Here is a 24,078-nt window from a genome sequence, read left to right as displayed (position 1 = left end):
GATCAACATATGTACTCTTTGAAGAAGAAGCGTCTAATGAAAGAGCTGCATCGGATAAATCATGACTCATCATGTCAGCTTCAGTTAGGGTATCACCCTGAGAGATAGCAGGAACAACATCTTGTATAATCCCTGCTTCAAGAGGCACATCCATATCCTAAGGAGAAAGAGGCTGATGGTGCTCAATAGGAGAGGGATCCTGAACTGCTTTAGGAACAAAAAGATCATCCTTGGATTTATCTACCTTCCTCCAATAGTGCTTCGGAGCAGTAAAAGAAGGCTTATCCAGTGAAGCCATAGCAAAGACCAGAGGAGAAGGTAGAGGAATCTTGACAGCTGAATAAGGAGCAGGAGGAGTGGTCCTGGAAGCAGAAGGGCAAGCCCGTGCAAAATGATCAACCTGACAGCACCGATAACAAGCTGTAGGAAAAGATGTAAACTGCAGCCAGATGCGCAAAGGATGAACAAATCCATAATCAAGATCTAGAGAAGAAGGCACCGGCTGCATCATATCCCATAAAATACAGATGCGAACATCCCAAGTGACCTGCAGAAACTTCTGTCTTGGAACATGTAGAGGCCTCCCCAAAAGCACTCCAAGGGTAGGAAGATGCGGAAGAAGAGGAACGGGCAGCGCTTTTAGAGTAATCCAAACTGGACAGTGAGTGAGAAGAGAAGAAGCCGGATCAAAAAGTGGATCCCAAGGCATCACATAAGCAAAGAAACCAGCCCCAGGAACACCAACATGGCTGACAAGGCTCTCCACCACCTCAGTCGAAGAACACCAAGCATAATAAAAACCTTTGCCAAGAAAAAGAAAGGAAGAAACAAGATCTGGGCCTATTGCAACTTCAGCCCAACAACGGAGCTGAGCTGCAGAAAGAATCCTACCCATAAAATAGAGACAGATCCCAAATTGCTGAGCCTGTTGAAGACCAGAGACTAAGAGGGCAGAATCCAAAGAGCAAACCATAGGAGAACCCAAGGAGGGAACATATGTGACGGAGGCAGCACACAATTGTTGAAGAAGATCCAACTGGAGGGAGGAAGAAGGACCATCCGCTACATCAAGTTTTGCAGATTTGAATAAACGTGAAGCAAGCAGACCACCACGTTTCCGGTGAATAAAAACACGGGCAGGAGGATCAGGCACGAAAGGAGTAGAAGCAGAGAACACAAAGGACCCGTATGTCGACGCAGCAGGGAGAAAGGAAGAGGATACATCAGGAAAAAGCGAAGATAAAGGGGGCTGCTGCTGGAATTATACAGACTTGAAAGGCTGAGCAGGTACATGCTGTACTGACAACAAAGGGGGCACAAAAGAAGAGGGTACAGTCAAAAATGTAACAGCAGCTGTAGCAGACGAAAGCTGCACATCCATCCGTACACGCTGTATGGTCGGCCGTACAGCATGTACGGACGGCCGTACGACAGAGGCAGAAGGTGCAGGTAAGTGAAGTGGCTGCTACAGAGCAGGTACGGACAGCAGCGCAGGGAGTGCAGGGGGTGGCTGAGGCAAAACAAGGGGTGCAAGCAGCAGGTACGGATGGTGAAGAAACCTGTACGGACAACCAAACCTGCACGGATTGAGACAGAGGATCTACAAAAGGAGGAGGGGACTGCAGAGGGATGAACGGAGGAGGGACGAGGGAAGGCTGAAGGTGTACGGAGGTAGACAGGAAGGGAACAAATGCACACAAGGGTACGGGCGGGGGGGGAGGAGCAGCAAGGCTCTCCATGGCGCCACCTCTCACACCTACACACAAACACACACACACACACACATAGAGTCCCCGATAGACGTTTGGTGGCCCCCCTATATAGGGGGGTGGGGTCTACGAGATTTAGAGCTGAATTGCAGTGTTTCGAACTGTAACCCTACTTTGTGGTCAAATCCCAGGAATTTCTCAAAGTCTTACACATGTAGAGATATATCTTTTTACACAAAGGTACACCAGAGTCTACCCTTTGCTGATAGTGGGTACACATAGGAGTGTTAGAAAATGGAATCCCTACACAGAATATCCCGTAGTGGAAGACCAATATGAGGGCCTTGAGACAAATATAGAAGCAACACTTATATATTTTCGTCCATCCTCAAATTGGACACAATACAATACCAAAATGTTCTCCTACTAGATGCCTAGAACCTCTAGATCTCTAAGCCTGCATGCTCCACTGAGCTTGCGTAGACTCTCTGTCCAAAGGATCCCTTCCACCTTGCTTTCTGGAAAGCCAGCCTGTTGGGAAGTGTGTGATCAAGGGCTTGTCCTATGATCATGTATGTGTAGCACACTAAGTGCTATGATGTGTCATAGTCTATGACGTAAATGATGATGTAATGCAAAGGTCTCCACATGGGGAGGTGCCTTTGATTTAGGAGTCTCTATGATATAGGGATTGGTTTCCTTTGATGTAGAAGAGGTGCCTATGATTTAGGCCACCCTCTCTCTCTTTCTATTGCAAAAGTGGCCATCGACACTCTTTGAAGAGAAGTCTCCCATAATTATGTTTATGTTTTATGTGCTTGAGTCGGGTTCTCTGCCAGTTTCCCTTAAATGATTGTAACGCCTTGAGCGAAGGGGGGGTTGTTTTAGGTTAGTCTTTCATTTTTGTGCAGACAATGTAACATGCAACGGTAATCTGATCGCGTAATTCACAGCAAGGCCTTCTTTAAACCTTTAGCGAGGAATTAGCGTTGTTTACCATAGAGAGAGAAAGGACATGAGGGTAGAGAGAGAGTAAAGTCGACAAACGATTGGGTCCCTGTACCTTCTGAGGGCCCCCTACCCCAACCAGGGGAGAATTTGCTTTATACTTGGAGAACTGAGAAATACAAAGAACACTCTTCGAGAGAGCACGGAAACACACTTCTAAAGAGCTCACTATGCACACGTGTAGCAGACCCAAAGACCTGAGAGGCAATGCCGACCAATACCGAGACCTTTATGCTGTCCACACTGACGATGTAGGATGCTTTTGCAAGGCAAGGGAGAGGCTTATGCTGTCCACCGGAATGCAAGGTTACTGCGTGAGTGACAGAGTGAAAGCTAGGAGTGATAGATCCTATAAGAGAGCTGAGAGATGACTGAAATAAAAGCCTGAGAATGAGCTGTGTAAAACTGTAAAAGATAACTGAAAAGAGCTGCTGAAACAGACCCCAAACCTTACTCAATTCACTGTCCCGACTTCCTGTCTGATGCGCTGCGTGAACACCTTCCCAAAGGGGTGAACTGATGCCAAAGGCTGAGGCTGGTCAGAGGGCCACTGGGGGTGAGTGTCAGGCTGTTCGGAGGGGGCTGAGGAGGAGCTGTAGGAGGCTGAAGTGCTGGGAGAACTGAATGAGGAAAGAGGGCATGGAGGCCCCCTATTTGTAGGGCTTTTGGGGCTGGTTGGCTGGTCCTTTGGCCCCACAAAGGCAGCCCTAGGCCCCATAAATGCCAGCCCTAGGCCCCATAAATGGCAGCCTAGAGAGGGGTGCAAGGTAGCCTATAAAGGCAGCCCTTCCCTTGCCATTCTCTTCCCTTGTTCTAGCCCTGAGGGGGCCCAGAAGGGCTCCTATCCTAGGCTGGACCTAAACCTATCCCTAAACCTAAGATGAAAACACTGCCCTACGGTTCTCCAGTGGGTACTAGTGAACAAGGACTCATGAGCCTGAGCTGCTGCTCCTCCCCGTGAGCTACTGCCCCCCCTCTCCCTCTCTCAGCCAGCCCCCTCTCCCTCTCCCTCTCCCTCGCTGCCCCCCCTCTCCCCCCTTCGCTGCTCCTCCTCTCCCTCCCCTCTTGCCAGCCCCCTCTCCCTCCTCCCTCACCCTCCCTCTCCCCTTCCTCCTCCCCGCCCTCCCTCTCCCCCCCCCGCTGCCCCCTACCTCTCCCTCCCTGCTGCCCCTACCTCTCCCTCCCCTCCCTACCTCTCCCCCACCCGTCAGCCCCCCCGCCCCCCTTCTCCTCCCCCGCCCCCTCCCCCGTCATCCCTCTCCCCCCCCCGCTGCCCCCTACCTCTCCCTCCCTACTGCCCCTACCTCTCCCTCCCCTCCCTACCTCTCCCCCACCCGTCAGCCCCCCTGCCCCCTTCTCCTCCCCCGCCCCCCTCCCTCGCCCTCCTTCTCCCCCCCCCGCTGCTCTCCCCCTCCCCCATCCTTTCCTCTCCCCCGCCCTCCCTGTCCCTCCCTCCTAACCCGCCCTCCTTTCCTCTACCCCTCCCCCTCCTTCCTATCAACCGCCCTCCCTTTCCCTCCCTCCTATCCCCCCCCCAAGGAGACCCCCCCCCAAAAAAAAAAAAAAAACCTCCTCCCTCTCCCTCCCCGCCCCCTTCCTTCCTAACTGAGCTCCCCACACCTCCCCCTCAGCCTACCTCCGTCTCCTCCTTCAGTCTATCCTCTCCTTCCCTTCCCCTCTCTCCTACCTTCTCTTTCTCCTTCTTCCTGCGCCCGCGTTCAGGGCGTCCTGGGCAGTAGTTTCATGGATGGAGCTTTTTCAGTGTTGGAATCGGCCGTTTCACATCGATTGGCGAATGGATCCCCATTCAGCCAATCTCCCTCCACCTCCACCGGCCGCGAGAACCGTCATTTTTTCAGAAGATGAGTTGCAGCAGCTCAAGAAAGATGTGGAATTAGAGGGCTCCACATCACTTTTCGCCTGCATCTTTGGGTCACACCCTTCCAGATCACAAGCTAGAGACTGGATGCTGGCGGCGTTACTAGGAGACCTCGCCCCACACCTCAGGGATATTCAACTTTTGGGACGTGGATTCTTCCAAGTGGTTTTCGACTCCCACGAGTCCACAGCCCTTGTTGTCAAAGCTACTCCCCTGGCTTTGGGTTCGAGGAGGATCTTTCTTTTACCCTACACCTTGGGCTTCGATCCAGTCAAGGAGGACAGGCAAGTCACATCACTGTTCATTAGATTTCTTGGTCTTCCTCAGGTCTACCATCGACTGCTTGCCACTATCGGAGCCACATTCGGAGTGGTCACTGAGATCCCCTCCCTTCCTGGCATGCCTTCTTCCTCGGCAGAGGCAGTCAGTGCAGACGGAGTGCCTCATGTTAGGGTCATTGTCTCTAACCCTAACATCTCAGATGACCACATTATGCTTCAGCGTCCAGATGGCTCTCTCTTTTGACAGAGAGTCGAGATTTCAGGTAGACAGGACCAGTGCAGGATTTGCAGGACCCTTGGGCACTTTGCTAGAGACTGCCCAAGGAAGAGAAAAAGACCCAAGAGGACTTCTGGTGCGGCTCCTTCACGTACTACCACGACTGCACCTCCCCAGCACCCTGTACCACGCACTCCAGAACCACCAAGAGCAACAGGACACCCTGCTTCGCGCACCCCAGGACCACCAGGGGCAGCAAGGCACCCAATGCCCGCAGCACACCCAGTACCACGATGGAGAGCTATCAGAGCGGCTCCCTTACCTCAGGAGGAGACTTTTGATCTTGTTCAGACAAACGCTTTCCAGACTCCAGAGGTGGATGTTGCGGCAGCCCCAGACACTACAGTTCTACATCAGGAGGGGCCTTTAGATCCACCAGCCCCAGTCACTTTGGTTTCTGACCCCTTGGTTTCTGACCACGAGGGGGCTACATGTACTTCTTTCCCGCAGACTATTCCTGCCACAGTCAGGACAACTGAGAAAGTGTAGGCGCAGATGAGGGCTCCTGATTCCTCTTTACCCCAGCCACAGGCCTCCTCAACCCCCAGCTCCAGTTCTGCTGATAGAGGCCTGGCAAGTCCTTCTCCTCCATCTTCCATGAGTGCAGGTCTTCTTCGCACTCCTTGGCCAAACTTGCTTATCAGGAATTCTTTTTCGGCACTGGCAGATTCGGCGACTTTCATGGATGATGAGGAGTTTGTGCCCTCCACCTTAGGGGTCCCGGTCATTGGGATTCCTTCTGACAGGGCCTCCCTTTCAGCAAGTGTGGGGATCCTTTCACCTGTTGAGTTTCCTGCCCTCAGCAAGAGTGTTTTGGCCCTAGGGGAAGCTGGTCTTCTCGACTAGGTCGGGTAAGCATTTCCATCCAACATCCTCCTGTCGATGAGGATAGTCAGCTGAAACATACAGGCCTAGGCGGAGTTCCACACTGTCACCGTAGGCAGTTGAACCGGAACCAGCTTCATCCAGGTGTCACTGGAGGTGCTATTGATATCCCTTTTATCCAGGAACACAAGCTAGATGCCAGTGATTGCTCTAAGTCTGGCAAACTGCTTTCAGGACATACCTTCTGGTCGCCTGCTATGGGCACAAGGGGAGGTACTTGCATTTCGGTCTCTCTTTCTATTCTCCCCTTGATTGCTGGTCATGGTATTATCTCCCCTTCTAGAGCTCAATGGATCATTATTTTGATTGGAGGGCGTAAGATTGGTCTTCTCAATCTTTATGCTCCCAACAACAGAGGGGAGCGGATCTCCTTTTGGAAGGAGTTACTCTCTTGGGCCCCCATTGCAGATTCTTGGATCATTGGTGGCGACTTCAACATGGTTGAGTGTGTGTCACTTTGCACCCAAGTTCAGGGGTGCATGTGATAGACAAACTGTCGTTTGGAGTTAAAGTCTCTTTGTGAGAATCCCCTCTCTTTGTGTTTGTGAGGGAGATCTCTTTTGTGAGAACTCATACTCTTTTGGGCTTTTACACCAACTTTGTTTTGTGCATTCACTATTTTGTAATGGTAAAGCTATTTGGATAGTATGTCACTTTATGGTTGAAGAAGAAAGGCAAGGCAAATCTGGTTGAAGAAAGAACTCCATCAGCAAATGAAGAAACAAATCTTGTGGTAGAAAAAGATTGGGTCTTTTAAGGTCCAACATCTTTGAAATGTTATCATCACTTGATCAATTTTGAGGTTCCCTCCCTGAAGTAGTACTCCAAAAAGAATGTTATGTGTTTTGTCTTTTGTCTTTTGTAAATCACCTCCGGTCACCATTTGATGTAGGCCATGTGATATGGTACCTCTTGCAGACATGAGAAACTAGGTCCACAGAAAGGCCTAAGATTAATCCTTGTACATGCAAGGGAGATAACCATTTGGGGGGGTCTATCCCATTTTTGTAAACCTTGACCCTTGTGCACCTTTGCTAGCATGAGAATCCTAGCCATAGATTTATCCTTGACCACCATGAGATGGCTTGTGAAACTATGTGACTAGATGTATCCTTGACATAGCAAGAGGGAAACCCTTGAGGGGGGGTATGTTGGGAATTGTATGATCAAGGGCTTGTCCTATGATCATGTATGTGTACACACTAAGTGCTATGATGTGTCATAGTGTATGACATAAGTGATGATGTAATGTAAAGGCCCCCACATGGGGAGGTGCCTTTTATTTAGGAGTCCCTATGATATAGGGATTGATTTCCTTTGATGTAGGAGAGATGCCTATGATTTAGGCCACCCTCTCTCTTTCTATAAAATGAGAGGCTTTCCTCTCAAATGAATAGAACAGACAATCTTTCTATTGGCCGACCCAGGGCTCTGTTTCAACTGATCAGGCGTCGGCCCCTTTCCATGTGTATATGATCCTGGTTGGCTTGCTTGACAGCCCAACCAAGCCCCATTGAGCCACCTTGGCACTGTCTTACGCTGTCACCAAATCAAGCTTTTCAAACTCTTTCTTTCCCCTTCTTTTATGGGCTGATTTAGTATCATTTAAGTACAATGCACTTGCCATGCCAGTAGTCATAAGCGGCACAATGAATAGCATTAAAGACAACCTTGAAGCCATTGATAGAGATGCTTGAAATGGAAATCAGATTTTTCTTGGTGCCTGAAACAAACAACACTACTAGAAGAGTGACTGTATCCCTTGACACAGAAGTAACCTCAACCTGGCCAATTCCTTTGATAGGATAAGAGGCAATGCCCCTTTTGGGAGCATCACTCAAGGTCTAAAATAAATTCCTGCAGCATGTAATGTGCTTGGAAGCACCACTATCAAAGTAACAGTCAGAGTCAAAATCTGAAAGTGATAAGGCTGAAGCATCCAATGACGGATTATAATGGCATGTCACAACAAGGGCCCACTCATCATGAGCAAAAGCTGTGCACATGGGCTTATGACTGCAAGTCTCTACTATTGCTTCTTCTGTGAAGATCCACACTTTTCGAAAATGCAAATGTGTGAAATGCATGCAGAATTTGAATGCCGATTGGCCCTCCAATGGGGAAGAGCGCCCTCGTGAGAGTACTTGTTTCTTTTCTGACCTACATGCAAGGTGGGAGAGAGATGACGGATGAATGCAATGTGGTAGAGAGAATGCTACGTGAGATTTACAACGAAAGGGTGATACCCTTTCATTAATGTCCCTTGAGATCACTCAAGTTCCATCTTCCCATTTACACCTACCCTTAGCCTATGACCCATGCACCTACCATTCAATGCACTCTAATGCACCCTTTCCCTTTCCTATTGCCCCTAGGACCTAGACACGTGTGTGCACATCTTTATTACTAATCATTGGCCAATGTTACATAGTTTTGGCGGTACTATTTACACCGCTTGATCGATCATAAATACAAACATATAACCGCACCATCAAATTGGCGCCTAACAATAATAAAGTTCTAATGACTATTAATTAACTAAATAATTATTTCTCTTGTCATGACATCTTCTTCTCGGAAGCAATGGCCTGGTTTCTTGCGGTAATTACAGCACTTCTATCCATCAGCAAGGAAAAAGAGGGTGAGGTGCCAGATGAAGGTTTGGGCTTGCTGTAATTTTCCCCCCATTTGCCTTTGCCCCAGTGATTTGGGCAAAGGCCTGAACTGCATGAATAGAAGCAGCCCGGTTTTGACGACTCTGCTCCTCCTACAGGGGTAGGAAAACAACTAGTGGTTGGGGTTATCCATGGCCAATAACCTCAATGTCGTAGCAAATCCTTGGTATGAGTCAGGGAGCCCATCAAGTGTCATGGAAACTACTGTGCATCTAAGACAATCTCACCCATATTAATAAGTTGCTCACGAAAGTCCTTGACTTTGGTGAGGTAGGCATCTATGATGCCCTTTCCTGCATGTGTACACCATCAAGTTGTTTCCTCAAAAAGGCAACTCTGGCCTCATTACGAACGTAATACAAACGGGCCAAAGTATCTCATGCATCCTTGGCTATCTTGCAAGATCTGATGTGAGAGATAATAAATCTCTTCCATGCAAATGCAATTAAGGCATGTGTTGGGTGTCCCTAAGACCCAGTGGGCCTAATCTGTTGTAGGAGGATTTGGTGCAGCAATAGTAGTACAGCCAGAAGTGACTGTAGTAGCAGTAGCACAACTTGCAGTGGATGTTGTGGCAGCAAGTGCATTGCCTAAGAGACAGCTCTAGTCTTTGATCCAGATACAATACCCCAAAAAGTGTCGACCCCCAACACAACTATCTACAACTACATTCCTTGAGAGACATCTCTAATCCGTACAACGTACACTCCTCAATCAGACAGCTGGACGGACAGAGGAGTGTACCCTGTACGGACGATGGGGCTAGTTGATGCTATATGATTGAAGCTGCCCGTTTACGATTGACGAACTGAAAGCGTAACTATACAAATGAATCAACAACATGCTACCATACGGACGTATCAGCACAGCTCGTGTCAGGCAGCGTAAACATGTAGATGATTGACAAGCACCAACAACACAAGCCTATATGGATGACGACGATGTACAAACAAACCCGAATAGCGGCCGAGATCTGTGTGGACAATGATGTGCGATGATTGCGGTATTTGGCAGCACTTTGTACGGATGGAGCACAGAGCTGGTCAGAGCCAAGAGCAATGGGTAACTGATGCACATGGGAGGCAAGTTGGATTATGCAATCCTGCTTTGATACCACTGTTGGGTGAAGGGAGCAATGGCATGGAGATGGGATGCAAGGAAGCAAACAACAAGCTGAGAAAACTCAAGTATACTTGCAAATGGATAATGAAGAAAGTACAAGAGTGGCCAATATATGGCCCCAGAGTCAATTAGTCAACTAACGACTAAAAATGTCCTAAGTGAACTAGGTGTACTAAGACTAAATGTCCCAACCGGCCTATAAGGCCATACAAGGGCTAAGTGCTAACACCTTTGCCATGTCCATCGCCACTCTCCAGCCTGTTTGTTGGCCAAATCTCCCCGCCATGTAGTCGCTAGTCTGCCCCATGTAACACGCCTTGGATCTAGGCTTGCTCCTGCTTTCATGGATCCGTACTAGCCTCCAAACGTTTCGTGCTCCTGCTTTCATGTAACCCACATTGGATCTAGGCCTGCTCCTGCTTTCATGCATCCGTACCAGCCTCCAAACATTTCGTGCAGCTGCCTATAGCGTCCCGTACACAAGCGCAACATGTTCCAACAGTTCCTGCAAGATCTTGGGCTGATTGCAACCTGTTCCATGTTGTCAATCCTGTGCAGATCGGCTCCAACCTATTCTTGGTAGACACGTGGCTATTCCATACAAATTCCGTCCTCCAATGCAGCTCCAAACTGCCAAGTAAGCTCTTGATTGTGCTGCCCACATGGCAACCCATGTGGCAGCCCCTTTTCATGTTTGTTGTGTGAGTATGCTGCCCACATGACAGCCTATGTGCCATCTCTCTTTCCTGTTTATTTTGGCACATTTGTTGCCCAAGCCAATGTGTTGTCCATGTGGCAACCCCATGCTACCCTGGTCCCCCTCCCCCATGCTCTCCTCATATGGGGGCTCTCAACCGGGGAGGGGACCACCTAGTTTCCAACCCCTTTTCACCGATACATTGTGGGCCAATACCAACCCGTCGATGTAGATAGATACTCCATCAGCTCCCATGACAAAGCCCTATGGAACAACTCGAAGTGGTTGTCCTCCGTTGGTCTTTCAACCCATGGTTCTTGCTCCTCCATCTCTCCACAAATGAACCATCCAGGAAAACAGGCCTAATCCAAATAAACTTCAGAATACCTGGATCATCAGCTCCCAATGATCTCTCAAACAAGTACCTCTCTAGCTTCAGCACACTCTGACCTCTTGTAAGTGTTCATGTCTTCCAATCTCTCATCACGTGAGAAATGCAAAGTAAAAAATCTGCCCAAAAAAAAGATTTGCCTCTTCCTCATAATCAAACGACAGACTCTTCCTTTGTCGTGGATCATATTAAACAATATGTCCGAGATAACGACGCAAGAATTCTCGACCTTGAGATGAAGCTGTACGGCATGAGGATGGAGGAAGGGGATATGGTACAAGACCACATCACTAAAATGAAGGTAGTCAGGAACAAACTCTCAACAATGACGGATTCAGCGAGGATGGCTAGGCTTCTAGTTGCCATGCTTCCCAGGAGCAACAAAAGCTTCTTCATGACAATGATTGCATGGCAGAGCGCAGCACCAGTGACATTTAAGGAACTTGTGCCATTGCTTCTGGAGGAGAAAGCTCGGGAGTTGAAGTACGAAGGATCCAGTCATGACAAGGCCTTTTATTCCAAGGACAAACACAAAGACGAGGGCAAACTTGGCGATGGCAAGCCCAAGAAGAAGGATGTCAAGCTTGAGAAGGACGAGAATATTTCGATGATGAGAGTAAGAAGAAAAGAAAACATCAAAAGAAGTGCTTCTACTGTGATACGCTAGGACATTTTGCAAAGGATTGTAGAAAGAAGGTAGATCAGAAGAAGAAGAAGAAAGACTTTGATCAGAATTCAGAAAGACAAAGAGTATGTCAGCACATGTGGTAATAGGAGAGCTTTTCTTGGTGACATTTCCATATGTTCCTAATGTAAGGCTTGAAAACCCTGATGTAACAGTCAAGATGTTTGATATCGAGATGTGGTCAAAAGAAGAGTCCGAAACCTTTGCGAAGCTGAAGGACAACGTTGAGTGCTTGGATTGCTTCAGCTGCTTGGCTAATAGCATTGACATGAGCGAGGATTCTTCAAAAGGATCTATGGATTTAGAGTAGGATAAGAGCTGTGAGATTGAAGGAGGCATTATAGAGTTACACACTGTGGGTAATTGTTCCTCCATGATGAGGTGCATGGTTTGCTTTTAGAGCAAGCAAGGGGTGTTAGAAATGACCCAACAGAGGCTACACATAGCGGAAGACTGATAGTAATGCCCAGGAGCTCACATAGTGTGCGTGTGGGGTGTGGAATCACATACTTCTTAACTTATGTGCATAGATGTGCAAGCCAGTAAATATACAATGCTAAGAAACAAATATAGAAGCAACACTTTATATTTCCGTCCGTCCAAAAACTAGGACAGGATACAATACCAAAAGGTTCTCCTGCTAGATGTCAAGCACTTCTAGATCTCTGAGCCCGCGTGCTCCACCTCGAGCATATGTAGACTCTCTGTCTAGATCCCTTCCACCTTGCTGTCCAGAAGCCAGCCTAGGTGGGCTGATACTCTAGCTCAGTCTGCAGCTTCTCCTAGGTCACCTTGTCCTCCTGAATGTAGGCCTAAGGCTCCCCCTTTTCTGCTCCTGTCTGCTGTCCTGAGGGCTGCTCTAAGTGATGAATGAGTGAGGCCCAATGGCCTCTTTATATAGGCCCCAAGGGGGCTGGCAAAAACCGACCTGGTAGGGGAATATGGGCCAACCAGACTGCCCCTCCCTACCGGACTTTGTAGTCTGTAAACCAGCCTCCAGGCAGCCCTTGATTGGCCGACCTGGGGCAGCTCTCTTGGGCTGTGTGATACCCTAAGGGCAGCCCATATAGGTCCCTACCCTTGGGTCCTTCTAGAGCTGGATGGCTGCAACTGTTCCGCCACAAACAGGCCCTTCTTGTAGGCGCCCTTGCCCTGCCATGCTGCACCATGTGCTCCTGCCCTCTGCTAGGCTCTCTCCAGACACGTGTGCAGCGCCGTACTGAGCCGTACTGCTGCTGACATCAGCACCATCTCTTCGCAGCACATAGCTTCTGGAAACCCTGCGCAATCTGGCCTGCTCCAGTCGTGGACAGTCATATGGCAATTCCACCTTTGTTCTGCCCTCCAAAAGGTGCCTTCTCTTCCAGGTAAGTCCATGAATATGCTGCCCACATGGCAGCCTGTTTGCTGCCCATGTGGCAGCCCCTCTATGTGTCTTTTCCTTGCTGTGAGGTGTTGCCCATGTGGCAACCCCCTCTCCAAGCTTTTTCCTCTAGGCATGTCTTGTTGCCCTAGGTCTCCCTCCCCCATGCTCTCCTCATATGGGGGCTTATAGATGGGGAGGTGACCATTCCAACACCCCCTCTCACCGACACATCCAGGCCCAATGCCAACACGTTGATGACGATGCTCCAGTAACTCCCTGGTCGTAAGTACTCTTTGTTCATCACCTTCTAGCAGTCTGCATCCGAGATTTGAAGAAGCACCAATACTTCCCCTTCTGCCTTCAAAGAAAGCCAATTCCTTCCAATCTCGTATCACCTAAGACACATGAAGAGAAGAGTCTCTCCACAACATGGTATAAAGGCTCAAATGTAGAATATCAAGTACATACCAAACTGTTGTACTGCTTGCCTGCTTGATCTGAAAGCAAACCATGTACCTCATCGAGGTACCCACCAAAAGCGTGTGTAATCCTTTACTGTCCCCTTCTGAAGTACAGCATCCATCTGACCATGAGACCCCAGGGCCGTCCATGGAATCCACCCTCGTGTCAGTGTCGACAGCCACACACATGGAAGGTACCAAGCGCTCCATGCTGTCCTTCACCTTCACAAAGGCATCTGACTCCTCGTCGACCCACATCTCTATGTCAGACATCCTTACTGTGGTTTCTTGGTCAACATATCTGACCTCGGTAACACTCGGTTTTTTTCTGCTCCTTTCTTTTGTTTTTCTGATCCGCCTTTTTCTTTTTGCAGTCCTTTGCAAAATGTCATGGTGTATCACAGTAGAAGCACTTCTTCTGCTTCCTCTTGGAAGTGTCTTTGTCATCAGAGTCGTCTTTCTTGGACTTGCCACTGTTAGGCTTGCCCTTACCTTTGCCAACGTAATCCTTCACCAGCAGCGCCTTGTCGTCTTTGTCGTCGTTGTAGAGCTTCTCCCTAGCTTCCTCATGTAGCAGTAATGGCCCCAACTCCTCAAACGTTAGAGGTTTGGTCCTCTGTCCTGCTGTCACAATTGTAACAAAGCTCTTGAAACTCCGAGGTAGTCTCCTCAGTACCATCAAGGGCAAATGGCATGAGTCTGTCTTCTGACCAACTGCCGCAAGTTAAATCCTCAACACCTTGACCTTCGTCAAGTGGCTATGTACTGTATCTCCTTCTTCCATATCAAGATTGTGGAGTTGATGCTGAAGAAGCAAAATCCGGGAGGTGTTGTTCGTCTCATATATATCCTTCAGAGTGACCCACGCCTCTACTGACGTCTCGGCCATTTGGATATGTGGAAGAACAGAGTCTACCGTAGTCCCTATGACTAATGCTAGCGCATGGGCATCTCTGTCTTCCCAAGCTTCAAGCTCCTCTCTATCTACTGCCATGAGTATCTTCCCTTTCTTATCCACCATGTCCTCCGAGTTTGCCTCCACTCCCATTGTCAGCTTCCACAACTTCCGAGCCACTAAATGACTCCAGATCTTCACTTTCTAGATGGGGTAGTTGGTCCTGTCCAGTTTCCCAGACTCTCCGAAGTTAGGGATAGTGAATGAGAGAAAACTGGGAGAGGAGGAAGGGAGAGCAGGGGCTGAAGAGGCTGTGGCGGTCGACATCTCTGCTGTTTATACCACACAACAAAGTCAACCAAACTCAATTTTTCAGTAGACCAGAACTCTAAACGCACCTGACTGAACCTAAGTCACCCTCCTTCTCGCAAGGGCACTGTCCTCCAGTCGTGGAAGTCGAGTCTCAAGAGCTTCTGAATCAAGGTCGTCCTTTAGTAAGGTCCTTGCCTTTAGGCTCCCACACTTGTGAGCCTCCTACTTGGGCTCTGATACCATGTTAGAAATGACCCAACAGAGGGTACACACAGCGGAAGACTGATAGTAATGCCCAGGAGCTCACACAGGGTGCGTGCAGGGTGTGGAATCACAAACTTCTTAACTTATGTGCATAGATGTGCAAGCTAGTAATTAGAGACAATGCTCATAAACAAATATACAAGCAACACTTTATATTTCCGTCCATCCACAACGTAGGACAGGATACAATACCAAAAGGTTCTCCTACTAGATGTCAAGCACTTCTAGATCTCTGAGCCTGCGTGCTCCACCTCGAGCATATGTAGACTCTCTGTCTAGATCCCTTCCACCTTGCTGTCCGGAAGCCAGCCTAGGTGGGCTGCCACTCTAGCTCAGTCTGCAGCTTCTCCTAGGTCACCTTGTACTCCTGCATGTAGGCCTAAGGCTCCCCCTTTGCTGCTCCTGTCTGCTGTCCTGAGGGCTGCTCCAAGTGATGAATGAATGAGGCCCAATGGCCTCTTTATATAGGCCCCAAGGGGGCTGGCAAAAACCGACCTGGTAGGGGAATATGGGCCGACCAGACTGCCCCTACTACCCGACTTTGTAGTCTGTAAACCGACCTCCAGGCAGCCCTTGATTGGCCGACCTGGGGCGGCTCTCTTGGGCTGCTGCAAGGCCCTAAGGGAAGCCCATATAGGGCCCTACCCTTGGGTCCTTCTAGGGCTGGATGGCTGCAACTGTTCCGCCATCAACAGGCCCTTCTTGCAGGCGCCCTTGCCCTGCCATGCTGCGCCATGTGCTCCTGCCCTCTGCCAGGCTCTCTCCAGCCACGTATGCAGCGCCGTACTGAGCCATTCTGCTGCTGACATCAGCTCCACCTCTTCGCAGCACATAGCTTCTGGAAACCCTGCGCAATCTGGCCTGCTCCAGTCGTGGACAGTCATATGGGAATTCCACCTTTGTTCTGCCCTCCAGAAGGTGCCTTCTCTTCCAGGTAAGTCTATGAATATGCTGCCCACATGGCAGCCTGTTTGCTGCCCATGTGGCAGCCCCTCTATGTGTCTTTTCCTTGCTGTGAGATGTTGCCCATGTGGCCACCCCCTCTCCAAGCTTTTTCCTCTGGGCGTGTCTTGTTGCCCTAGGTCTCCCTCCCCCATGCTCTCCTCATATGGGGGCTTATAGATGGGGAGGTGACCATTCCAACAAGGGGATCATCTGGTATGTGACTCCTCGCAAGGGAATTGGTCCTTCAAACATAGAAGATGATTCTCTCAAGCTTTGAATCAATGTTGTCCTTCCCAAGGGTCCTTGCCTTCAAGCTCCCACCACTTGTGAACTTTTGTCAGAGCTCTAATACCATGAGTATAACAATGCAACAAATCCCATAGGGTAAAGGTTATGTACAGTGGCACATTTGGAATCCAAAACTTCTTCCCTTAATGTGTACTTAGATAGATGTGCAACAAGTAAGTGGACAAAATGTACAAAAGAGATGTAGAACAAAAACTATATATTTCTGTCCAAGATGGACACAATACAAAATAGATGTACTACCCTCTACCAGTAGAGTGCAGGCTAGATGTGGACCCCTGAAGACACAAAACACTGTTCTCCTACCTCTGTGGCACTTCCAAAACACTTGGCGTTCGTGCTCCCTATGAGGTTATGTGGGCCTCATCATCGTGCCCTACAAACACACCTTCAGGCTGCTCCTCCCAGACAAACACAAGGCAGTGTTTGACTTGGAACTTTGACCTCCTTGCTGCTCTGAAACACAGCCACTGATAAGGCACAAGCTTCCCCTTCGATCCACCTTCTTAAAGCTCTATGGACAGCCAAGGATGAAGACACCATTGAGCTCTTTGATCTCTGCCAACAGCCACCTCCCTTGCTGCAATAAAATGCTCCTATGAAAGACCTTGAGACAGGCTTTGTGCAGCACCAATCTGCTCATAGAATGGATGGTGAATAAGACTAAGAGGGCTCCCTTTTATAGAGCCCAGCGGGACCTGAAATAACCGACCCAAACAAGCCGACACCTCGTCTATGGGACCGACCCTGTTGGTCTGTGGGTTCAAACCCACCTGTAGCCAATTGGCTGCCCTGTTGGTCCTGCCTGACCACGTGGCAGTCCACCAATGGCCCAGGCTCCTTTGCCTTGTCCCAGGACTGCTCTCGACCCTGTTTGCTTATCAGATCTACCTGCCATTTAGTCGCCAGACTGCCCTATGTAATCAGACTTGGATCTGGACTTGCTCCTGCTTTCTTGCATCCGTACCAGCCTCCAAATGTTCCGTACAACTGCATGCACCAACCCGTACACACGCACCACGTGTTCCAGCAGTTCTTGCAAGGTCCAGGGCTGATTGTGATCTGTTCCATGCTGACAATCCTGCACAGATCTGCTCCAACGTATTCCTCATAGACACGTGGCTATTCTGTACCACTTCTGTCCTCCAAGGGAGCTCCAAACTGCCAGGTAAGCTCTTGATTTGCTGTCGATATGGCAGCCCATGTGGCAGCCCTTTTCATGTTTATTCTGTGTGAGTACACTGCCCACATGACAGCCTATGTGCTGCCCATGTGGCAGCCCTCTTTCTTGTTTGTTCTAGGTAAGTTTGCTGGCCCACATGACAGCCAATGTGATGTCCGTGTGGCAGCCCCATCCTACCCTGGTCCACCTCCCCCATGCGCTACTCATATGGGGGCTCACAACTGGGGAGGTGACCACCTAATTCCCAACAACCCCACTCAAGTACCTAAACATGGGACCAATCAAATGCACATAATGCATATCGACCGAGCAACTATTAAAGAGGATGTTTACAGTAGCCTCGGACCAATCAAATGCACAGAATGCATATCGACCGAGCAACTATCAAAGAGGATGTTTACAGTAGCCTTGGGTGTGGTCCTATGTTCATGAAAGAGTCAAAAATATACAAGACAAGACGACAAACTAATAGGCCTAATAGGTTACATGAGAAGGCCAACCAAACTCGAACTAGCCCTTTCAATAGAGCTGACTGCCACAAATCTCAGGGTGAAATTAGAAGTAAAATCACAGTGTATTGATCCCCCAATTTTAAGTCAAGCAAATAAAAAGTAGTTAAAAATAAACTTCCTCCACAATTTCAGCATGACACGTGGCAAGCTGAGCCGGCATCCTGAGGTTGCAGCCATGACATGTGGCATGGGACACATGGCAGCCCATGAAGGGGCATCGGGCATATCGCAGCCTGTGGGGACATCTGGCAAGACCATGCTTGTACTATGGCCCCACTCGTCACTACAAGAACTCCAGCCCCCATGCAGCATGCAACCCACCAAATTCCAAGGGGAGCCAGCCCACCATGCCAAAATGGTAATACTCTCTCCCCCTTCATTTGCATACATTTTTCTCACCCCTCACTCTCCTCCAGCCTCCTATAACAGTGCTTCTCCATGCAATTCTGCCAAGCAACAGCTCTACTCCACGCAGCTGAGCAACAGCCATGCTCTACAGCAGAGCTTCTCTATAGCCCATTCTCCACGCAGCTCTGCAGAGTCCCTCCTTAGAGCAGGCCTTTCCCCATGCAGTCCTACAGTAGTACCTCCTTGAAGAATCCCTTTTTCCCATGCAGTCCTGCAGCGGCACCTTCTTGGAGCAGCTCTTTCTCCACAAAGTTCTGCAGCAGCAACAGCCCCTGCAGCAGCAACTTCTCTTCTTGCAGCAGCATCTCCTTCTACATCAGCTCCTCCTGCTACAGCCCCTTTCTTTGCAGAAACTCCTCCTACAGTAGCCCTTCTCCTACAGAAGCTCTCCTGCACTAGCACTCCTTCAAGCTGTTTTCTCACACAGTGCTGCAGCAGAACACTCCCTATGCAATCCTACTCTCTAGCATCAGCTATACACAAAATTTGAGGCAAATCTGTAGCAGATTTACATTGTTTCTTGAATTGTACATAGCTTTTGATATTGCATCAGAGAACTAGAAGCACAGAGTTATGCTAAATCAGAGCCTTGTTTTCAAAGCATTGGCTAAATGTTCCTGATGTGTGGAAACAGTGGTAATAGTGCAGGCATCTTCCCTCACAATTGGAGAGGCCTCGGAGCCTTGAGCAGCCTCGCTATGCAACGTATTGCTATGTATATAGGCTTACTGCTCAACCTTGAACTTCAATTTCAAACCCTGAACATAGCTCCGCTACTGTCTAAGTCCTTTCTAGTTTGATCTCAAGTTTGGAAGGTGTTAATAAGATTCACTTCAAACTTTGGTCTTGTATCTCATTCTAATAAAGAGCCTGGATAACGGGGTGGGCCCCTTCTTGGCCCCCTATCATGTGTTCATCTTTTCTCAAGCAATATTGTATATTTCAGCTTCTATCTTTTCAGGTCCAAGCAATATTCCGCAACCTGCCCCTTTTAACAGAGCACTGAAAGGTTTCAACCTTCCTCTTGGCGACCACAATTTGGGCTTCCACTTCCACATGGATCTAATTACAACTATTGATATCCCAATCAGGGTTGCCTACGTTCGACGTACAGAACATTCCGTACGTTCCGTTCTGTTCCCTACGGCCCCGTACGGTCGACTGCTTTATAGGATTTTGACCGATTAGGGTTTCCGTTTTCTGCCCGTTTGGGGTCAGCCTCTCCTCCAAACCTGCATATATACCCCTCTCACCCCTCCCCCTCTCCACCAAGCACTCTTCCCTCTCCATCTCCCTAGCCATCAAGCAGCCTGCTGCCCACCTCTCCATCTTCCTCTCCATCCCTCTCCCTCCCCCTCTCCATCTCCCTCTCCCTCTCTCCTCTCCATCTCGATCTCCCTCTTCCTCTCCCTCTCCATCTCCCCCTCCCCCTCCCTCTCCATCAAGCTCCCTCTTCATCCCCCTCCTCCATTACTTCCCCATCACTTCTCCACCTCCATCAAGCTCCCTCTTCTTCAAGCTCTCTCTCTCCATCAAGCTCTCTCTCCATCTCCCTCGGGCCTCTCCATCAAGCTCTCCCTCCATCTCCATCTCCCTCTCCCTTTCCATCAAGCTCCCCCTCCATCTCCATCTCCATCTCCCTCTCCATCAAGCTTCTCTCCATCTCCCTTGGGCCTCTCCATCAAGCTCCCTCTGCATCTCTCTCTCTCGCCCTCTCCATCAAGCTCCTCTCCATCAGGCTAGGACCTAGGGCCTAGGCCCTAGGCTCTTGCATGTAGTAGTAAAGCTTTTTGTAAAACTTTTTGCATCTATATTAGACCTTGGTCCCCCTTTTTGTACTCACTATTTTATGTCACGAGTCACGACTCGATGCTATTTGTAATGATATATCTTCAGTCCTTTTAACATGAATCATGAATCATGAATCATGATATATCTTCAGTCCTTTTAAGTTTTGCAAATTGCACCTATGCAACATGTAGAATGTTTGTGTTTCAACTTTCAAGAATCAAGTCATGGACCTGTTTGTGTTTCAACTTACTCTAAAACTCTAAAATATCTCTCTTTTTTTTTTGTATCGACCGTTCCATCGGACGTACACCTGAGATTTTTTAGTTCGTTTAGTACCGCACTAATATCGAACGGTACGCATCGAACGTGATCGTATGTGTCAACCATGATCCCAATAAAGTCTCGTAAAACATATGAGGAAAGCTCAAATCTCCATTCTCACATGATAGAAGCTATAGTGTTTGGAAATAGGCTGATACAATACCACATTGGCCTCTGCTAAACTTAGGGAAAGGGGTTTCATTGAGGATGTCATTTGACATTGCAAAACGGGGGTTATACAAAAAAAAAAACACCATATGAGAAATTACACTCACTATTTGAATAGACAATAGGTCAGACATTGAAAAGTAATTACTGCAGAACACTATTCAATTAAGCCTTCAAGGTTGCTGCAGTTGTGCAGACAATTGTAATCTCAATTGAAAATACAAATGCACATAATTGAAGGTGTCAATGAAATGCCACATGTCGCTGCACATAAACAAATATATGCCCCGTGCATACATAGGTTGCCCAAAAGGCAAAAGGGTGTGCTTGCAATAGAAATTCGAATTCAATTAACAATGTAAAGATTCAGCAACATAAGTGTTTCAATGCATAATCCTGCGATACCAATTTTGGAAAAACCTACCGCTACAAGCTCTCCAAACAAATAATGATTGTTCAAATTTTCTTTCATTCTGGCAGCTCGGGGATGATGTATCCACATTGTACCATCCATCAATTGTACACCATGCTTTTTGCAAGCCAAAATCATTTTCTCAAGATCCTCTGTTGTTATTGCAGGAGCCTTCTCTAGTAGCACATGTTTCTTTCTTTCTGCAGCTTTTAGCACCCACTCTAGATGAAGAGCTGTAGGAAGAGAAATGTAAACTGCATCGACAGCTTCATCGTCCAGCACACTTTGGCAACTTCCATAAACCTTTGCTTCAGGAGGGAAATCATTGGCCCTGGCAAAACCTTGTGCCTTTCCTAAAGATCGACTCCCAATAGCAGACAAACAAACACCTGGTGTCATTAGAATCGCCCTTGACAATTTCCTAGCAATATTAGCACATCCCAGGATGCCAAACCTAACATCATCACCCATGACTTCCGTCTTCCTTAACCCTCTTCTGGGATGTCAATGAGCTGGAATGACCTGAGACAGACAAATCATGCAACAAGTAAACTTTCAAATGTCAAACTAGTACTATTCCTATTCATTTGCCCTGTCAAAAGAAATAAGACATTATGTAGTTGCAAGCCTAAACTGTATAAAGGTACAAAGCCAATGAAGGTCGTAGTCTTGAACACAATCTATGTAAATAAAGCGCACACATTCCTAATAGTATATACTCATTGCATTAAGTTTCTGTTTCAGGTTCTTGACTCACTGTGATTCCATATAGAAGTTGCCAAATTTTTGCAACCAGTACATGGTGCAAAATATTCCAATTACAGCCTCCAGGTCTCCTTATCCTTTCTACAGGCTATGTATTGTTCCTACTTCTGAAGCTTTTACAACCTTCATGTTGCAGAACGTAGCGTCTATTTACACAGTCTGGTGAAGCTTCACTGTAAAAAGGAGGATCATCTTCATCACATAGACTATGTAGTTTGAGCATATCGAAGTGTCATCTTCATCAATAGCAATGTGGAAAGAGTAGTTGTATGCATCTTCCGTTGATGATAGTCATGGCTGGATGTACAGAGACGATATTTCTTTCAAAACTTGGTTACTTGTTTAGTCTTCATGAACATGGTTTCTGTTTTAGGTTCTTGAACAGTCGTGCTATGCCGAAATATTCAAAGAGACAGCCAAAAAACTGACTAGCACATGAGGGATACCTATTTGAGATGATGTTCTTTGGCAAACCATGGAGTACAAAAATGTGAGATATGAATAGCCATGCAACGTCTGCAGCTCAAGTGCTCTTATTGAAGTGTGCCATTTCAAACACCAATGGACAATTAGAATTATCTGAGCATTTACTCACTACCCTCAGAGCAGTATTTTCGGGTTTCCAGGTCCATGCTACTCTCGGAAGTTGGAGCTCGCTCCACAGGTGTGCAAAAGTAAAGATAATAGAACATGCTCATATCTGGAACAATACTTAGCAAGTTATACAAACCAAAATGTACAACATGCTTCACAACTTGTGGAATGTTTCTTGGGACAAAAAAAAAAACTTGTGGAATGTTCAAGTACAAAACATGCTAGCCAACTACAGAACTTACCTGCAACCCTAGATGGCTGCACAAATTATGCAAGGCAACTATAGACAAAGGCTTGTATGGTGGCTGGTATGCCGTCTCATCCGTGTGCCTATTTGAGACTTCTGTAGATGGATGAGGAAAGTGAGTCAATGATGCTCTGTTATACAAAATTCTTAGGGGACCTCTATCCCCCCACACACACAAGAGGGACTACCTTTTGCGTTGGCTAACCAGCAAACCTGGCCAACCAAATTTTGAAGGGGATGACCCTTGCTAGGCCGGCCCCATATATGCTGACCTCGTCCCTGCATTAGGGGGGCCTTGTAGCAAGTAGTTGGGTCTCTAGTGTTGGAAATCTAGGGTCAATGCCCCACTTGTGAGCCCCAAATGAGGAGTGCAATGGGGCTTAACACCTATAGGATGCTGCATGTAGACTGCGCCACGTGGGCACATGTAGGGGGAGTGAGAGGTTGCCACATGGACAGCAAGGGTACGTCCTCCTAGGACAGCCACATGGGCCACAACCCACCACAGCTGGCTGTCCTACAGTCCTGCATTAGGGCGGTGAATATGCCCATCATTAGGGCTGGCTGTGGCGCTGAAAGGTGCCCAGCCGTGGGCCCATCAAGAGGGCAGAGGAGCTGGTGCGGAGCCAGCAAGGGGCATCTACTTGGCAGGGCCCTTACAGGTCCTGGAATGAAGTGACAGGTTGGAAACAGCCTGGAATTGGTTGGCTACACATGGGCAGAGGAGCCAGCAAAGGCGCCTGTATGCAGGGCCTGTTTATAGGCAACAGAAGCTGCCTTGGTCAGCCATGAGCAGACTTACAGACTGCAGTTGGCAGTCTGTGGAAGGGATGTGCTCTTCTCTCGGTGCCCTTTCCATTCCCTGGGTCCCACGGCAAGGACCTAATGAGGGAACCACCATATAACCAAAGTCTCCAAGACCCGAGTGCCAGAAGAACGGGATCAGGATCAAGATACCATTGTGAATCCTTCCCCCACTCCATGTAACATGCAATCATGACCGGCTGAAAGGCAACCCAAAAAAACATCCTCTGAAGATCTGTGGAAGTCTTCCTCTCGACCAAATCTCAAAGACAAGGGCATCCTCCTGTGCATCCCGCAAGGCTATAATCTATAGAGAAATACCCGTCCTCATGAAAGCACCCAACCAAGTAGACTCTGTGATCAGCATGTCATCTCTATCCATCCACTCCCCTGCTATAGCTGCATCTATCTGTTGAATCCTGACTGCACTCTCTCTGAGGTGGCTGACTAATAAGAGTACATGATCCTCTGGAAACTTTCTAAAGGCTTTCCAGGCCCCCTCTCCCATCTAGACCACTAGATATAATGTGACGCTCCTAGTGATCTGCCATGCTCATCCAATATATGATGATTCCACATGATAGGCTGCATGTCTATCTCTTCGTGAGAGGAGGATGGAACTCTCTGAAGAGTGCCTTTGAAGCTGTCCAAGCTTTCAAAATGGTAGCCATGAGAGGAAAAGGGGGATATTTGAGATGGACTGAAGTAAAGATCC

At 48.2% G+C, this 24,078-nt stretch overlaps 1 pseudogene; it reads right to left on the bottom strand.

Annotated features, from left to right (window-relative positions):
* LOC147890371 (putative oxidoreductase At4g09670 pseudogene) overlaps positions 1-22,260 on the bottom strand; it is a 31,131-nt pseudogene extending 8,871 nt beyond the window's left edge.
* Between the last annotated feature and the right edge of the window lie 1,818 nt (positions 22,261-24,078).

Source organism: Dipteris shenzhenensis, chromosome 19 (genome assembly GCF_047967505.1).
Source record: "Dipteris shenzhenensis isolate YYH24624 ecotype China chromosome 19, Dip_SZ_1.0, whole genome shotgun sequence".
Lineage (NCBI taxonomy): Eukaryota > Viridiplantae > Streptophyta > Polypodiopsida > Gleicheniales > Dipteridaceae > Dipteris > Dipteris shenzhenensis.
The sequence above is the reverse complement of the archived record's forward strand: the minus strand, read 5'-3'. Positions and strand labels throughout refer to the sequence as shown.